At 44.7% G+C, this 16,270-nt stretch overlaps 2 long non-coding RNA genes across 5 annotated transcripts; one reads left to right on the top strand and one right to left on the bottom strand.

Moving 5' to 3' along the window:
• Positions 1-766: 766 nt before the first annotated feature.
• LOC130155093 (uncharacterized) lies at positions 767-12,252 on the bottom strand. Of its 3 annotated transcripts, XR_008823924.1 has the most exons (4): positions 11,571-12,252; positions 3,510-3,583; positions 2,113-2,333; positions 767-1,985 (listed from the first exon to the last, which is right to left on the bottom strand). It is a non-coding gene; the product is annotated as an uncharacterized LOC130155093 (long non-coding RNA). The 3 variants fall into 3 exon arrangements; XR_008823922.1 differs by lacking the exon at positions 3,510-3,583; XR_008823923.1 differs by lacking the exons at positions 3,510-3,583; positions 11,571-12,252 and adding an exon at positions 2,990-3,503.
• An 87-nt stretch (positions 12,253-12,339) lies between these two features.
• Positions 12,340-14,422, top strand: LOC130155083 (uncharacterized). 2 transcript variants are annotated; one of them, XR_008823920.1, is made up of 3 exons: positions 12,340-12,495; positions 12,616-12,710; positions 13,000-14,422. It is a non-coding gene; the product is annotated as an uncharacterized LOC130155083 (long non-coding RNA). The 2 variants fall into 2 exon arrangements; XR_008823921.1 differs by having other exon boundaries at positions 13,166-13,583.
• The last annotated feature ends 1,848 nt before the right edge of the window (positions 14,423-16,270 follow it).

The raw sequence follows: 16,270 nt of genomic DNA on the forward strand, positions 1-16,270 counted from the left end.
AGTGCTGAAGGAGACTTAAACAAGAGGAGAGGAAATGTGCATGATACATATCAGGTTGATAACCAGGGATTTTGTTAAAAGTATTGATCCAGAATTGAAGGCCACATTAAGAGGGAGGGGATGCAGAGGGAAGTCTAATTAATGAGACAGGGTCTCCAAATGAAAATACAGGTCACTGTGAGAGGGGGAGAAGAGCCAAAAGGCAAGGCTGGGGAGTGCCAAGGTTGGGTGGTACCAGGTGTGATGTACATCACAGCTACATGCAGCAGGAAGAAAAGTCAGGAGGATACGAAACAAACTAACAGAAGGGAGAAGAGGGCAGCTCGAGGCGGGGAGGAACCATCCGGTTTCATTGAGCTTTTCTCCTGTGTAGAGACTATCACAGGAATTTACCCTCCATGTTTCATGTATTTGTGGCTCAATTTGTAATATTTCTTTGCAAACAACAACTTTGGTAAACGCTCCTTAACATTACTCTTTGCACCGCCGCCGCTGAGGACCTTCACAACAACATGAAGTAGAGTGATAAAAGCCATCTAATTGCTGTGCAGGCAGGGAGGAGTCACCAAGCAGTGTTGTTATTGAGTGGACAGCACACAGACCGTGTGGGAACTGCTGAAAATTAGTCATATTTTAGTAGTGTAACTATGCTACTTTTCCTGATATTAAATTCCCCCTGACATGCCAAATTTACCAGGCACTATAAACAAAAGTTTGTGGCAAATTCCTCAACTGGCACAGAAAAGAATTTAAAAACGCATATTCATAAATTTTGTCATTATAATTGTGTAAATTACATTCCTGATCTCATCAGATGCCCCCTCTCCCACTGGCAGGTCCCCAGCTTCTGTGCCTCCTGCCACATAGCCCCATGACTCTCCCAGGCTCCAGTTCCCTGTGGTCAGCCAGGATGATCTCATGGTCCTCACTCATCTTCAGTTCTTCTGCCTCCAGGAGTGGAGTGGTGCCCACACCAAATAGCCCCGCTAAAGCAGAGCCTGATCTACTTAGAACAAAGACAAGACAGAGAAAATGGACCCACAACAAAAGGGCCATTATCTATACCAGTCTGTCCCACTAAAGCTGACTGTGATGGCTGCTCCTCCGGGCTCCAGAGCCTCTTCCCACATTGTCCTGTGCCCAGTGGCAGCTCCTGACAGCTGGCTGCTCCCTCTTGGGGCAACTTCTTAACTGTTTGCTGTCTCTGGATTTGCAAGCATCTAAACCAGCAAAGTAGAGCCTGAAGCTTTTCACTGAACCGAATATAGGATGCTCAAAGGGATTGGCTTTTCAGTGCTTGCTGGGATATTGTTGTCTGGAAAGTCACTGTACAGACTGACATGTTTTGTTCTTCCCACAGTCCCACTTAATTAGAGCAATGCTGGCCAGCCAGGAAGCATTCCTCTACCCCTCTAGAAGTCAAACAGATTATTTTAATTTCCAAGGGTACATTTACATTGCAGAGAACATGATGCAGAGATCCCCAAGCTAGCACTGAGCTGATTTGGCAAGTTCACACAGCACAGCAAAGTACCGTGCAGATATGCCAAGTGGGACTGAGAAGCAGAATAATCATGTTCAGCTGGCACAGCACTCAGGGCTGTATTGCGTCTGGTTCAGTGCTGGCTTGCATGGAGCCCCTGCGCTGTGTTTCCCAGCTTTTCAAGCTGTGGGAGTAAATTGTATCGCGCCAGCTTAGATGTCTTTGTGCACACCCTAAATTGTTGATCAGATTTGTAGATTATTACGTGGCAATTCCACTCCATCACAACCTCTGTCTTTTAATCAGTGAGAAAAAGTTCTTTAGTATGATCCATTTTACCTTCATTTTATTACACTTCTGATGTAAGAAACTTAGAATCTCTTAACCTCTACTTTCATGCATTGATTTTTTTAAGCCTATCCTTGAGAAAGTCATATAACACTGGCCCTCAGATGTCGGCACTTACCCTGATCCCTTCCTTCCCTCCAATATATTCCACAGCCTTTGAGAGCAAAAAAAAGAAAAAAGAAAAAAAAAAAAGAAAGAAAGATATTTTACACAGATAAAATTATGATCTGATACTAGATATGGTATGATTAACAGTTTTGGCATCAACTTGGATTAGTTACCCTAGATTCAAGAAACCATTCCTTCTAGCAGGTCCTAGCAGAACAAGGAACAGGAAGCATGAGAAAATTTGCCATCTTGCAAAGTTTTTGTAGCACTGACTCTGTGTTCTTGAAAAGCAGCCAGCACTCCATCCCATCCACTTGTAAATGTTCTGCAGTTGTTCTCTTAATAACTCAAGGTTGATGGATGAGTGTAAGGTTGGGCAGCTTTGTTTGATAGCCTAGGGGAGAGAGAAGGAGGGAAAGAAGCAAGTATCAGCAAATAGATTGTGCAACAGACAAATAAAAAGAATTACACAATGCACTCTATATTTTAAATAAGCCTTCTGGAACATTGTCTTTGCCACCAATTGATGTTGCTTAGAAGAATTCACCAGCTAATGCCGGCACAATCCTACCAATAATTTCATTTGAAGAGAGACAAATGGGTCAAAATCATTGCCCTCTGCTAGTGCTTAAAGGAGTGTCAACAAGACAGAGCAGTATTTTCAACAAGTTGCATTTTCTAAAGAAAGATATTGCCTTCATTTCAGTCTCCTTTTCCCTTCTGAGCTTGAACAGCAACTCAGGAAAATGGGCTCAAACATGACGTAGAGGGGACACCTGAGATTTTTCCAAACCTCAGAATCATTTTTGAGTCACTTTCGTTAGTTACTTAATTCAGTGATTTTTAAAACCTCTAGGAGACACAGAGCAAAAAGGTATGTGCCCAAAATTTTCACAACAGGTAAGTGAGAAACAGTCACCATTGTCAGTAGACTTAAATTTGGTAGAAATGGGAACTGCACCTCCACTTGGTAAATACTGCTATTGTCAAGATTGTGAAAGTTCATTTAAAATCTGTTATGAATTCTTCTAGTAAATATCAATGAATTACCTTCTGCTTGAAGACAAAGACATAAAAGTCCTTTCTTTTCCTCCACCTTTTGTCACCTCTAACCCATACTTCTTTCCATTCCCTCTCCTTGAAGGTTCAGCATCTTCCTCATTTTTTGATACCAGAGCAAAACATACAAATAATGAAAACATCTCTAGTATGAACTGAGGTTTTTCAACGAAAGCATGAATTATGCAATTAGGAATGTGTGGAAGAATTATGGGAATGAAAATTCAGATCTATTGCATACATGCAAACCAGCAGGAGTTAAGGACAAAGAATATGGTCATGCATAATATAGCACAGATCACTGGGTTCATCAAGCAAACCTCCAGTGGGAAGGTGAGCACCTGCAAGTCCTTTTGATGTTTGGGCTGGGCTCAGTGTTTCACATAATTAATACACTTTTTTCGAAACCAGCAAGCATTGTATTCATGCCTTGATGAAGAAAAGGCACAACAGCATACGCAAAGGGTACTCAGACATACACATTAAAATCAACATGAAAATGCCTGCTGACCTTGGCTGTGATCAGCACCCTCTGTGTGTATGAGAACAGACATCTGAAGTTGACTTGAGGTAGAAGAGAAGTTTCTGAAAAATGGAGAAAAACATTTTTCTGCAGAGTTTGTAGCCACTGTGCAGCCCACTACTGGCCAACTCAGTCTGTAATCTGGTAGTAGCCCTGAACTCCTGACTGACAAAGTCATACAGAGCAGCTCCTGTAGGGAGTGTTTGACAGACTCCACCTGGTGCCCTCCAGACTGGGGTCTGGGGAGGTGATCTTCACCCCTCGTGTCATCATGCCAAACTCCAGATATTGCAGAAGACTGTAGCAGAACACAGGTTGCTATGAATTAATCCCACCTGCCCCCTACTCTCTGCCCTGGACATCCATGGATTTTCAAGCATAGTTGAGGCTCTTTATCTCTGAGACCCTTCATGGCCACTATTAAAGGCCACCAAGAGTTGCAGAGTGAAGACTATGACCAGCTTCAGCACTTTCAGCCACAAATATCTGAGGTACAGGGATCACTATGGTAAGAAAAAACTTTTTTGGGGCAGAGATTAGAACTCTTTTTTAAGAGTTCTGAATCTGCAGAATGAACTTTCCAAGAAGCTAAAGACCACTACAAACAACAGAACTTCCTGCTCCAACTGTACTTGACCTTGTCTTTCTAATAGTAATAAAAAGAAGCGTGCCGGCTGTTATCCCACCAAAAGAGGCTGCTGCAGAAGTCCCACCCCCAGGGGGTAGCTGGCAGGGTACATCACGGCATGCACACCCACCACCACTGCAAAGCACCATCATCACACCTGTGACTGTGGAGGCTGTTTGGAGCAGAATACACTGCCCATATCAGCTACAGGAGGATCAGGGTGCATGTGCGAACAGCAAATACCCTGAACAGGCAAACAAGTATTCAAACATCCTTGAAATCAATAAAGCTTTGAAAGAGAAAAGTGCAGCACTGCCCCTGCTAGAAACTTCCAGCTAGCATGCTGCTTCTGCTGTTCACCACCTTCAGCTGTCCATGAGACAAACCAACGTTGTCTGAGGAAGGACTGAAGAAGTTACCTCCACATTTGTCCTGCTTGAAGCTTGTTTTTTATTGAACTTACAGATCAAAACCGATTTGTATTACAGTACATTGGTCACACCAAAATGACAACTGGTTTTACTCTTGTTTTTTCCATCTGTGCAGTTTGGGAGTAGAGGGCAAGGCTCACATCTACTTTTTGGGGTATGGAAGCAGAAAGGATTAGACAGGATGTTGTCAGACTACTTACATCCAACTGCCTGCTGCTAAATACCCAATTAAAGCCTCTGTGAAGTTGAGTCTAGAAGGCAGGGGTTCCTCAATCCAATAGCATGTTTAATTCATATCTCATTACCATAATATTGAATATTATAGCAGCAAGTAATCCAGTAATTACAGTTTTCCTTTTCAAATCTACTGGAGTTCATTGACGCATTTGGCATTAAAACAATCCTGAGATTTCTCAGAAGCAAACCAACTTGCCTTGATGTCTTTATTTGTAAATGCATTTACTCATATAAACAAGTTAAAGCTAATTTCTGAAAAACACAATGTGAATTGTATTTTGTAAGATCCTGAAAATGCTTTGACTACCTCAACATTAAACACACAGAATCCTACTTGAGCAATAATAATATCACCTCTTCCTTTCTAAGAAAGCCTGTTTGACTTGACAAAACGTGTATTGTCAAATATATGACAGGCACAGATGATTCAGGAGATAACAGTACAAACAGTCATAAAATCTGAAAGTCAGGCAATTGCCACGAATTCCCATATAAGTTTTATTTTTGTGCTATAATTCTTGTGAATTTGTTCTTTCAACATATGAATAGCTGTAGTAGTTTAATGACAAAACCATGAGAATAGCCTGACACTTGTAAATTCTCAGTGTTTCTTCTGTTTGTACATCATATCCTTCCACCGAGTTTTCTTTGACAATTGTAAATAGTTTGGGACAAACATGAGGGTATGTACATGAGTATATGTTGGCTGTTGTTGATCTTGTTGGAGACTTTTAATGTTACCAAAATACAAGTAACAATAATTAATATCTACCTGTCAGATATAGCCTCTTCAGTGAGAACTAAAATAAAAATTATAACTCTTGTGGGAGATCGCCAAAACTGAAGGAAAATCTAGAAATACACTATTCTGTAATCAGGTCAACTTATTTCATAGCACTTGTAAAAGCATGAATCACATTATGTTCCCTTGGCATTTCTGTGGTTGCCAACTTTTTATATGCAAACGTTGTAAAGAGCCTTGCAAACAATTAGGATGAATTCATAGCTCCTGGTAAGATTGGCTGTACCCCACAGGGCAGCCTGTGCCATGGCAAACCCCTCGTCCCTCCTGCGAGGATACCTGGCTGCATGCTGATGGTCCATTAGGGCAAGCCCTCAGGGTCACCATCTCCCTCAGTGCCTGGTTTACTGGTGAAAACCCACAAAACAGTCAGAAAGAGATATACAGCAGGTCACTGCGTAGAACAGCATCTGCAGTTAACTACACGTGGATACAGAGCAGGTAATCTCACAGGAGCATGATAAACAAATCAGCAGTTCTCAGGACAATGCTGTGATTTGGGTTTAGCAAGGCAAGTGCTGATGGCAGAGATATAATGGAGGCATCCATCATAGTCCAAACACAGGAGAACTACATGCGTTTTTTCCTTCATTTTTACTTTTTTTTCTTTTATAATACATCCGTATGTATATGGAAAGGCTGGATTGTTTGGAAATGGTCTAATTTCTCTAAAGCGGTGGACCCTCCAGAATTTTCTACTCCTTCAGCTGATGCTGATACAGAACCTTGAATGCTTAGTACTTTTGAAAATCTGGTCACACATATAAGACAGGTACATTAGGGCCTAATTTTCAGTTATCTCTTTTAAAAAAGGATCTGGGTTATAGTCTTGAGAAGTAGAATAATTGTAAGACGTTTGTATTGTCTTTCCACTTTGTATAACTGAATGGCATGCTGTATTTCTGCAGGTGCACATACTCACTTTACAGCCAATCTGAAACCAATGTGTTCAGATCACACAGTGCTCAGGGATGTCACTGCCCTCCTTGAATGGGTTTGGGGAGTTACACCCTGGCCTACGGCTGTATTTAAGTGCCTGATGACCAATGCAATCAACAGGAGTTCCGGCGTTTATGTATCTCCACACACCTGGGACCTATAGCCACCACTGGGCAGAATGGTGAAAAAGAGCCAGATCATTTTTCTACATCTATAAAGGGCATCGCCGAGCAGTGAGCGCTGTGAACAGCGAGGCTGGGCCCCGGCTCAGCGCTGCTGTGAGGCACGGGCTGGATGCAGCTGGGGCAAAAGGGCACCCAGCACCTGCTGAGGTTCCCTCCCGCAAGCCAGCGCAGCTGCGGTACTCAGCCGCCGCAGAACACGCGCAAAAGGAAACCTGCAGCAGCTTATGCCTACACCCGGGGACAGAGGAGCAGCTGCACACACTGCCCAGGAGTAGCACGGAGCCCGTACGTCCTCCTCCATTACGATATAGTGAAAAAAACCCTAAAACTGCTGCAGACAGAAACTGCACAGGTAACAGAAACATTAACATCCGAGAAAGAAGGAAGGCCGGGAGCTTAGTGCTTAGCACTGGGCCCTTCAAGAAGGGACAGCTAGTACCGATGTACATGAGCTCAACAAGAATGTAAATAAGGAGCCTTCTGACGAGGAGGAGCTAACTGCTAAAAGAAAACAAACTAGGGTAAAATAATTGTGGTAGTAATGGATCAGCGACTTCCTACTCAAATGGCCCCCATCCCAAAGAAGGTGGATCCCCCACCCAGGGATCATGCTGATACAGATTAAAACCAGCCCAGAGGGCATGGATTAGCTTGGCATGTTTAGAGTGGACAATAAGGAAGGACTAATGGTTAGCTAGCAGATGTTCCAAGATAACAGAAACTAAATAACAAAGACTGCTAATGTATGCAAAGATAAATAAGAACTACAGGTAACTGCCCAAGAAGATGAAAAGTACATCTTGAAGAGGCGCCAGAGGGAGGAGATTCTGAATGTTCGGAAACCTTATGTATATGCATGACTTTGCATAATAAATATCGGACTGCTTGTTGAAACGGTGTGCAAGTTAGGAGGAGCAATCCCCCTTGCACCCGGTGCCGCAATAAACGTACCTGCTTTATAACTCTCCTCAAGTTGTAGAGTTCGATTCCACACATCAGTTACCACAAGGTACCAGGCCCTGCTTCTGCTGGAAGATGCCCGTCTGCTTGTATGGGCCTGTACTGCACCAGTGCTCAAACATGCACATGACTTATTCACAGGTATCTGTAAGATTAGTTTTGAAAACTGTAAAATAATGGACGGTGACAGACTGGTCGTATCTCCCGTGGTTTCATTATGTCAAATGAAGCTGAAGAATCAGCAAATATTTTGTTTCAGCTTCTCACTGAACCAATGAAGAAGAAATCTGTCCCTGATGCTTCCTCACCTGCAAACAGTCAGCTCTCCAGGCAGACCTTCTGCCACCTCCCAGGGCTACCGAAGGGCAGATGCCAGCCAGAGGGGCAGCCCTTGGGTACTGCCCATTGCACAGTCAGCAGAGCTGCCCTCCAGCATCGGCATTTGCATCAGCCTGGGTGCCTTTCTCATTTGGGACCCAGTTCTGCTGCTGCCGTGTTAACAAGAGTTTGTGATGGGGCATGTTCAGGCTTCCAATGCATTAGCAATAATGCTAATGATATTCTATGTTTTGCCTGCATTACAGTCTGGTGCTTAGAAAATAAACATCTTGGCTTTGCCTCAATGTTTATCTTCAATAAATACCTCAGTTTTGCCTCAGCAATTATCTCTCCACAGCAGACCATTATCCAGTAGCAACATATAATCCCATTAACAGCACCATTTAAAAAATATCCTCTTTGTGCTGCAGAGAAAGGAGTTGTGTGTGAGAAATGTCAGGGGCCTCATGTAGTTTTGGAGTTAAAACAGAAATTAAATCATTCAGGCTATTATTTATCCTGTTGGTTTTTGTTTTTCTATTTCTTGTTTTGCACAATACGAGCTCTCTCTGGCTCGTGAGGAGATTGCAATTGGAGAAATCTGGAAGGCGCCCAGGGAAAGCATATTTTAGGGCAATCCTGTGCCACGGGCTACTGCAGGTGATAAAAACTGATAAAGATCCAACATATCACCTGAATCTGCTTCAAACTGCTTTAGGAACAGGTAGGCATTGGGCTGCTTTGTATCTTCTAAGGAAGAGGTGTGAGAAGCTCCTGGTGGTAATTGTTAAATATTAACATTGTGTTGACATTTCAATCTGATTACATGCAAGTCAGCAAGACACCTAGAGGTTAGAAGGGTGTTTAAAATAAAAATGATGTCAGTCCTTTCAGAGCTGGTGCGGGAGCACTGTGGGAGGAGCCACTGCCATGACATTCTGTGCAAACGGCCCAGGCAGCAGCATCTGGGAGGGAACAGCTCTCTGTTCTGCATCACTCTTATTGTCCTCTGCATTCTGTACCGAGCCAACAATGCAGTTAGCACTTAGCAAATATGCAGTAGGGCAAATTAAATGGTAGAGAATCTGTTCTCACATGCATCAGTACAAGTCCAGAGGAACTCTATTAAGGTTGCAGAAGTAAATGAGATCAGAACCTGGCTCATTGTGTTTATGACCAGCTAAACTTTGGCAAAGAGCTCAGACAGTAGGACCTCTCTGAGGGAGAAGGCTGCAGTGATGGAAGGTGGCTGAAGCAGAATGGACACTGGCAGAACTGAGCAAGTAGAGCCCCAGTTTAGACAGAAACAACATATAGGGTCTGCAGTCAAAATTGCCATGGCTAGATCCAGTAAAGGATAAGGTGCCAGGTTGGGGGGTCGAGGGGCGGTGGGAGGAGTGCTTGAGCTGTTTGAGACCCTTGCAACCAAGCCTGATGTTTCCCAGACTCATGTGGTACCTCACTATTGGAACTCAGCATTCCTGGGCTTCTGTACAACCCAGACTTGCCATCATCTCACAGACGTTGAGCTCAGCTCTCAGTATCTACTTCGTGCCCACAGCTGTGTGGCATCCCAGACCAGGCATCCCAGCACCAAGGTCTCCTGAAGGGCTCAGTCTAGTGGGTGCACTCTGAATACACCTCAGCATTGAGTTTCATGGAAAACACCACAGACAGGGTCCTATGCCTTGTGGGGGAGCCCAATATTTTCTGAAATAACCAGCAGTTCACTTTTATCAGCTTTGGGACCTAATACCGGTGGCACAACCCACAGGAGCAGATGGCATTCCCAGAAGCAAACAGCTGTCTCCACCCTCATCCATCATCAGCCACCAAACAGCTTCTGTACTGCTGTTAAGGGGCTGAGGAGATAGGGGCAGAGGCTGCTCTGTAGTCTGGATTACAGTGGGCTGAGCAGGTTTCATGCAGTAATTTAGAAAAGCTCCCTACAGGAACAGCTGAACAGCTGTCTCCTCAAGGAACAATGAGACAGATAACAATATCACCTGGTCTAACGTTAGCCTACAGGCCATTGGTGTGGCTAGGCAGGCCTGGCAAATTCACCACTTGCTCATTCACTAGGAGAGAGGAGCTAGAGGTCCTCCTCCGCAGCTGTGTTATCTCTACTAGGCAGTCAAAATTAAAGTAAGTCTAAGAACTGTGGTTCAGCCTTGTGGTTCAGAAGCACAGGTGGGACTGGAGGGTCTTTGTTCCTATTCCTCTTCTGTATTTTATCTGATGTGAAATGTGTGGATAGCTCTATGAGCAGGGACAGTCCCAAAGTCACAGGAGATGATGGAGTGGTCAATAACGAAGAAATCAGGTCCCTGAGAAGGAGCAATGTGGCTTGCTTGGCAAGCTGCATGCAAGCAACCAATTTTTGATATGAACTCCATCACAGCCAAAAGTCGAGTCATTCATCAGAGGACAAATCTTGCAGGGCACCCCCACTGGTTAATGAAGCCCTTAGAAGCAATGAGTTTGCAGGGGTGGAGGGCAAGGCAGATTACCCAGCAGGAGGAAATGTTTGCTTCAACAAAAGGGCTAGGGCAATCCTCGTGTGTATGAACCTGGGAGCTCTGGATGCTATGGACAAAGTCTGGAACCGGTCTCGGTTTAAAAGTGTCCTGGCCTTGTGTGTACAATTCAAGAAGAACGTTAATAGATTAAGAGCTTTCAGAAAGGAGTTCACTAAATGCCTGAGGACTTCAAAATGTGTCTTACAGCAAGAGTTTCCAAAAGCTGAAGCTCTTCACTAGAGCAAAGGGAAAGGCTCACATAGGTGTAATTTAGGAGTACCTGCATTTGGAGCAAAACTTTGGAAGTGGGCTCTCACACAAATCTGTCTAGACAATTCACCTTAGAAATAAGGCATGTGGTTTCAGCAGAGAGAAGAAATTAACTGCTGGAAAAATTTACATAGAGCGGAGGGGTAGCTTCTTCGTCACTGGGCACAGTTTAATTAAACTTGGCTGGTTTACTCAAAGAAAAGCAATAGTTCAAACAGGAACAAATGCAGAGAAGCCCTTTGATCCACATTATACAGATGGCCATGCAAGATGATTCATTCTGGATATCAGTCAATGAAAAGCGAGTCGTCCCATGCTCTGTTCCACCTTCCCCCTCCATCCCTCAACACCAGGTCTCTGAGCAGTGGCAGCAAAGTGAAGCACCTCCAGTGTTGCCTTCCTCCACCCTGGGATGGAGAACCCGGAAACCACAGGAAGGGGAGAAAGAGATGGGCAAGAGATCTTAATTGCAAGAACTGAGCTTGGAAATTCAGACATTAATAGCATTTTTTTCTTGGGTTGCATAACTAATTGTTAAGCAAAAGAAGAGAGCAGATGGTAGGATCTAGAATAAATTCATTAGAAATCAAGCGTCTGATGGCCAGCTGGGAACTTCCTACTCTCAGGAGGCCAGAGAGAGCTCTTACAGAAGAGGGTATCACCCTCTGTCCATCCAAAAGAACTGGCAACACTCACCATCTGCCTTGCTCTCTTACACACACAAGAGAAGAAAGAAGAAACATAGCCTTTTTTAAAATACCTTATGATATTAAGGTCATTCCCATGATTAGGAGAGTGCTGAGTTTTCCTCACTTCTGGGGTTGAGTCCTGTGTGAGATCCAAACCCTTCGAGGCAGGCAGTGCCCCCTCCAGCTACCCTCCTGAGCATGTTGTCTCATGCTTTTGTGAATGCATCCACTGAGGATGCCGCAGTGACCTCTCTTGGCAAGCGATGAGCCTGTCAAATTGCAGGCATGTCTTTCTTCTCAAGCTACTCTTTGCATGATGTCTGCCAGGAGGTGCAAAAGTGGAATCAGCTCAAAAGCAGTGCTAATTGCCTGGAAGTTTGTCAGAATATTACCTATTCCTTACAAATAATAATAAAAAAATCCTCTGCCCATTTTTGTAGTGTCAACACAGCACTAACATAGCAGTTCAGCCAACAAAATTTGTCAAAGAGCCAGTTCAGATTAAACATGAAATATTTGATCCCTGAGCACTCAGATCTCCTGTTCCTTTAAAGAATCACACTCTGTTAGAGTCATCTTCAGTGCATCAGCCTCCCTTGACAATGATCTTAAAAATGCTAGCACAAAATTAAGATACAATCCTACAATGCTTGTACAAGCTGTGGAAGCTCATGCCTGCGTTTTCTTACTTCTCTGACCCCTCTGTTGTTCATCTAGGGCAGAAGGTGTATTTCAGCCATCTGAATTTTTTCACTCCAGGCTTTATCTAAGTATTCCTCTCACCATCCCCACCCTCCAGGCTTTATCGAGTTATTCCTCTCACCATCCCCACCCTGACCCGAAGGAAGTACTCTCTTTAGGACACCCTGCAAGTCACCAGTAGTGCTGCAACATGCCATCCACCTTTGTGTGGCTGGACAGGTGGATGAGGAACCTAGCCCATGCTCCCATCTGGAGACGCTTTCCAATGGGAAGGACAAGGAAGCACTGGAACAGGTTTCCTGGGGCACTGGCGGAGTATCCATCAAGTCTTTAAGAACTGATAAGGCTGGCATATGTCAGGAGCAATATAAGCACAGTTCGTTCTGCCTTCCAACCCTATTTTTCTTGATCTAGGGTGAAATTCTGCTCCTGACAAACTGTCATGAATATTTGCCTATTCCCTGCATCCTGGGAAGCTGAGGAGACACTGTTTAGCAACTGGCATTGAGGTAAGCAGATTGCAAGTCACATTAATCATCTCGGGAGTCTATTGGGCCCTTACCTACTATTGTCCAGCTACTAGAGTCATTGGTATTGACTGACAATTGAATCTTCAAATCCCAAAATGAGCAACAGCTTCCAGACTTTCATAACTTGCATTATTTTTAGCCTATTACACAGTCCTTATGACTGATCTGCCTGGAGTGGCTTTGCTGTAAGCCCTGAGGGAGGGGAGAGGAAGGGGTTCATGGAGACATAAATTTCCATGAGTGATAAGCTGGCATCTGTTTTGAACAGCAAAATGGCAGCTCGTTGTGAAATCCTCTCAGAGCATACCTTTTAAATGCCAAACAAGCACAGGACCAACAGCACATAAAGAAATAATTGAAAGGCTCTGGAGGGAAGCCAAGAGGACGTGGCTAATGTTTCACCTAATCTCACCCCCTCGCTCGCTCTTCCCCAGCAGTCCAGCCGGCAGGACGCGAACCTCAGAGCTCCAGCAGGCAGCTGCTCCTTGACTGCCTGCACTGTCTGCCCTGCTGGCGGCAGGACAAGGAAAACAAAGCAGCTAAAAACATAAAGCAGGGAGAGATTAGGAACGGCGTGGCCGGGCGGAGAGCGTGCTCTCCCGTCACGGTGGGGCTGGGGCTGCAGGGCCTCCCCCGGGCCCTGCCCCAGCCCCGACCTCTCCTGGCAGGCGGCACCCGCAGAGCCACCCTGTGCTCGGCTGTGCCTCCTTTCTCCCTCCAGGAGAGGCCCGGCACCCAGGAGACCTGACATGGTGGTTCTTTCACAACAGACTGGCGTTAACGGGGGGAGCAGTGTGCAAAAAATTTCTCAGACTGTACTTTCCCTTTGAATAAATCCACTTTGACTCCCCAGCCTCCTGTCACTTGTCCTTCACATGCACACGGTCATTTACCTTCCCTGCCATGCCCACAGATGCTTTTCCTTTGGCACAGAACAGCTTCTTTTTCAATAATCTGTATTAAAAGTAATTATTCAGAGGCCCTTCCCAGTGGTCCGGCTCTGAAACTCCTGCTTTCCCGAGTTGCTTCCCATTGTGTCCTTACTTTACAAAATCAGCACCATGAACAAATGATACCCAGGATGCAGAGAGCTGCTGACCGCCTGCTCTCGTTTTGTGGCTAGCACTTGCTGGCAGGTCAAATCGAACATGAAGTTGACAATCCTGACTGCCAAGCCAAGAGAAGCACTCTGTATGCCAGAATTCAACTGAATCAGAGGTGAACAGTGTTAATTATTGATCGTATTCGCCTCAGTTCAAGTGAAGTTTTTAGGACTGACCTTTTACCTGCCTTAAAAACTGTGGTTAATGGCGCAGTAGAGCTGCAAAGCTTTCCAGTGGGTTTAGAAAAAAACTCTTTGTGCTAGCATCAACCTAAGAGACAAAAGTATTCCAGATCCTAAAGGAAAAGAAACAAGTCATAATTTTTTACTAGGTGCTGACCAAAAACTTGGAGTTTAAGTCATAAATCACCAGCAATACTGTCTCACAACATAAGCAGTAGCACAGCAGCAAAGCACTTGATGACCGGCAGCGAAATAGCAGTAGAGATCAGAGACTGGTAGGGGACTGGAAGCAAATGTGATTTTTCTTGTGAAGAATGTATGAACACACAGGGGAGAAAAGAACTAAAAATTAATTCACGGTTTGGCCAAAACCAGATTTGGAATTAAAATCAACTAAGTTTCTGAAGGTTTGGGTTTGTTTGTTTATTTGTTTACAAGATTTCTTTTTGGTCCGGCTGTTTTTCATTTTGGTTAGTTTCCTTTTGAGGCCAAAGTGATGAAACACTACAAGAAAGGAAGTTTTTGTGGTTTCTTGGGGCTATCCAGAAGCAGAGTAATGGAAAACCGGCAACAAGCAGGAAGGACTGGAAAGCGTGTGAGGGCTTTCCTACCCAAACTCTGCTGAGTTCTGCAGGCTGACGGTGTATATTGTGACATACAGACTCTTTCTTGGGGCTGTGCAGCTGCGTACAGACCTAGTGTAGGCATAGGCAAACGTCATGATAACCTCCTAGAGAGTACCGAAGCTGGATTGCCTTTGGAGGCACAGTGATCCACCCCTCCCCAACCACTCCCTTCGCGCTCCTTCAGAGGTGTCTAGTCTTTGTGCTGCATCAGCCACAGGACTTACCTTGCATCCGACCAGCAAGGGCTGGACACATGTTTCTGTGCTCTCTTCTCTGCTTGAGCACTCATATCATGACAGGAACCTTCTGGCCTTAACATAGGTCAGAGGCTGCATTAGCATTGTGCAAAATTGAGCCCATCTCCTGTAGAACTACTGTTTTTTAATTGCTCTTCTCAATGAAAACTTGTCAGTGCATAGAAAGTGCATGGCATGGCTCTGAATGGTATCGTGCTTAAGCTGTCTCTCTCTGTGTAGTCACAGGTACTTCCTGTAGCAAAAACATGCACGTGAGTCTATCGGTCTATCTAGTGATAATTTGTTTTACAGGCTAGTCAACAGAGTTTTGAACACAGCCAGAATTGTTCTCATCCAGCCACCCTGCACAAGCAAAAACAAAACAGAAAACAGAATGAGCTCCAAGCATTGGACTGGCCATGCCCAGTCAGGTCCACTCGGTGCACCAGTCATCAGCATCAGAACAGTGAAAAATGTTCAGGAACTCACACCTGTCCCTTCTGCAGGCAGGTACAGAACAGACAGGACATCAGGAAAAGGCAATGCCTAGAGACAGGCTTATACCCCGAGAAGAAAGTTTTACATTTTTTCTCATGTAATTTGTGGAAGTGTTTTGAGTAAAGAATGAAAATTACTTTCCCCCTCCTCGCCCAAGTGCAGCTGAAACCTCTGTTTTGTTGAGGATGCGTACTCCTTCTGCTCGTGATGCACATACAGCTGGCACCGCTTAGGTACGCCAGTGCTTTGTGGTCCGTAACACATCCCTCTTCACCACTCCTGTACGCAGAGACGCAGGAAAAGCTGCCTTCACTTTGCAGAAGGAGGACTGATTTGGCTGAGGTCCTAAATCTCAGGCAGAGCTCAACCTATAAAGCCGTGGCTAAAAGTTTAACCGTCTTTTTTTTTTCCTCCTATCATTTAATATTCATTAAGTAGCTACTGACCAGATCTTCAGCTGGCTAAAGTCACCTTACCTGCAAATCTTTGAGGGGATGTTAGCCATTTTGCCCTGTGTCTGCATTTAACCATATAAATGTCAAAAGGATTTGCTCCTGGAGTTGTGCAGTCTTTAATGACCGTCCTTGTTTGTCCCCCAGCAAGCAGCAAAGGACATGTGAGTAAGTATCCACCAAAGGAAGGATGTGCAGGGGGGTAGTGCTGGCTGGGGTGGACGCAGGGGGCAGAAGGATGCCACAGAGGGGTTCAGCAGATCTCTTGCGGACCCTAGGGAGCTCTCTTGTCCCACCACCTATGCAGCACTACTAAATACAGCAGTGAAATGCTTGTGGGTCATACTGAAACTCCCTTTCCAGCTGGTGTACACAAGAAAGCCTAGTTTTTACACCACCCTCATACAACTAAAACAATAGCACAGGATAAATCCTGCTTTCC

This window comes from Falco biarmicus, chromosome 1 (assembly GCF_023638135.1).
Source record: "Falco biarmicus isolate bFalBia1 chromosome 1, bFalBia1.pri, whole genome shotgun sequence".
In the NCBI taxonomy this organism is placed as follows: domain Eukaryota; kingdom Metazoa; phylum Chordata; class Aves; order Falconiformes; family Falconidae; genus Falco; species Falco biarmicus.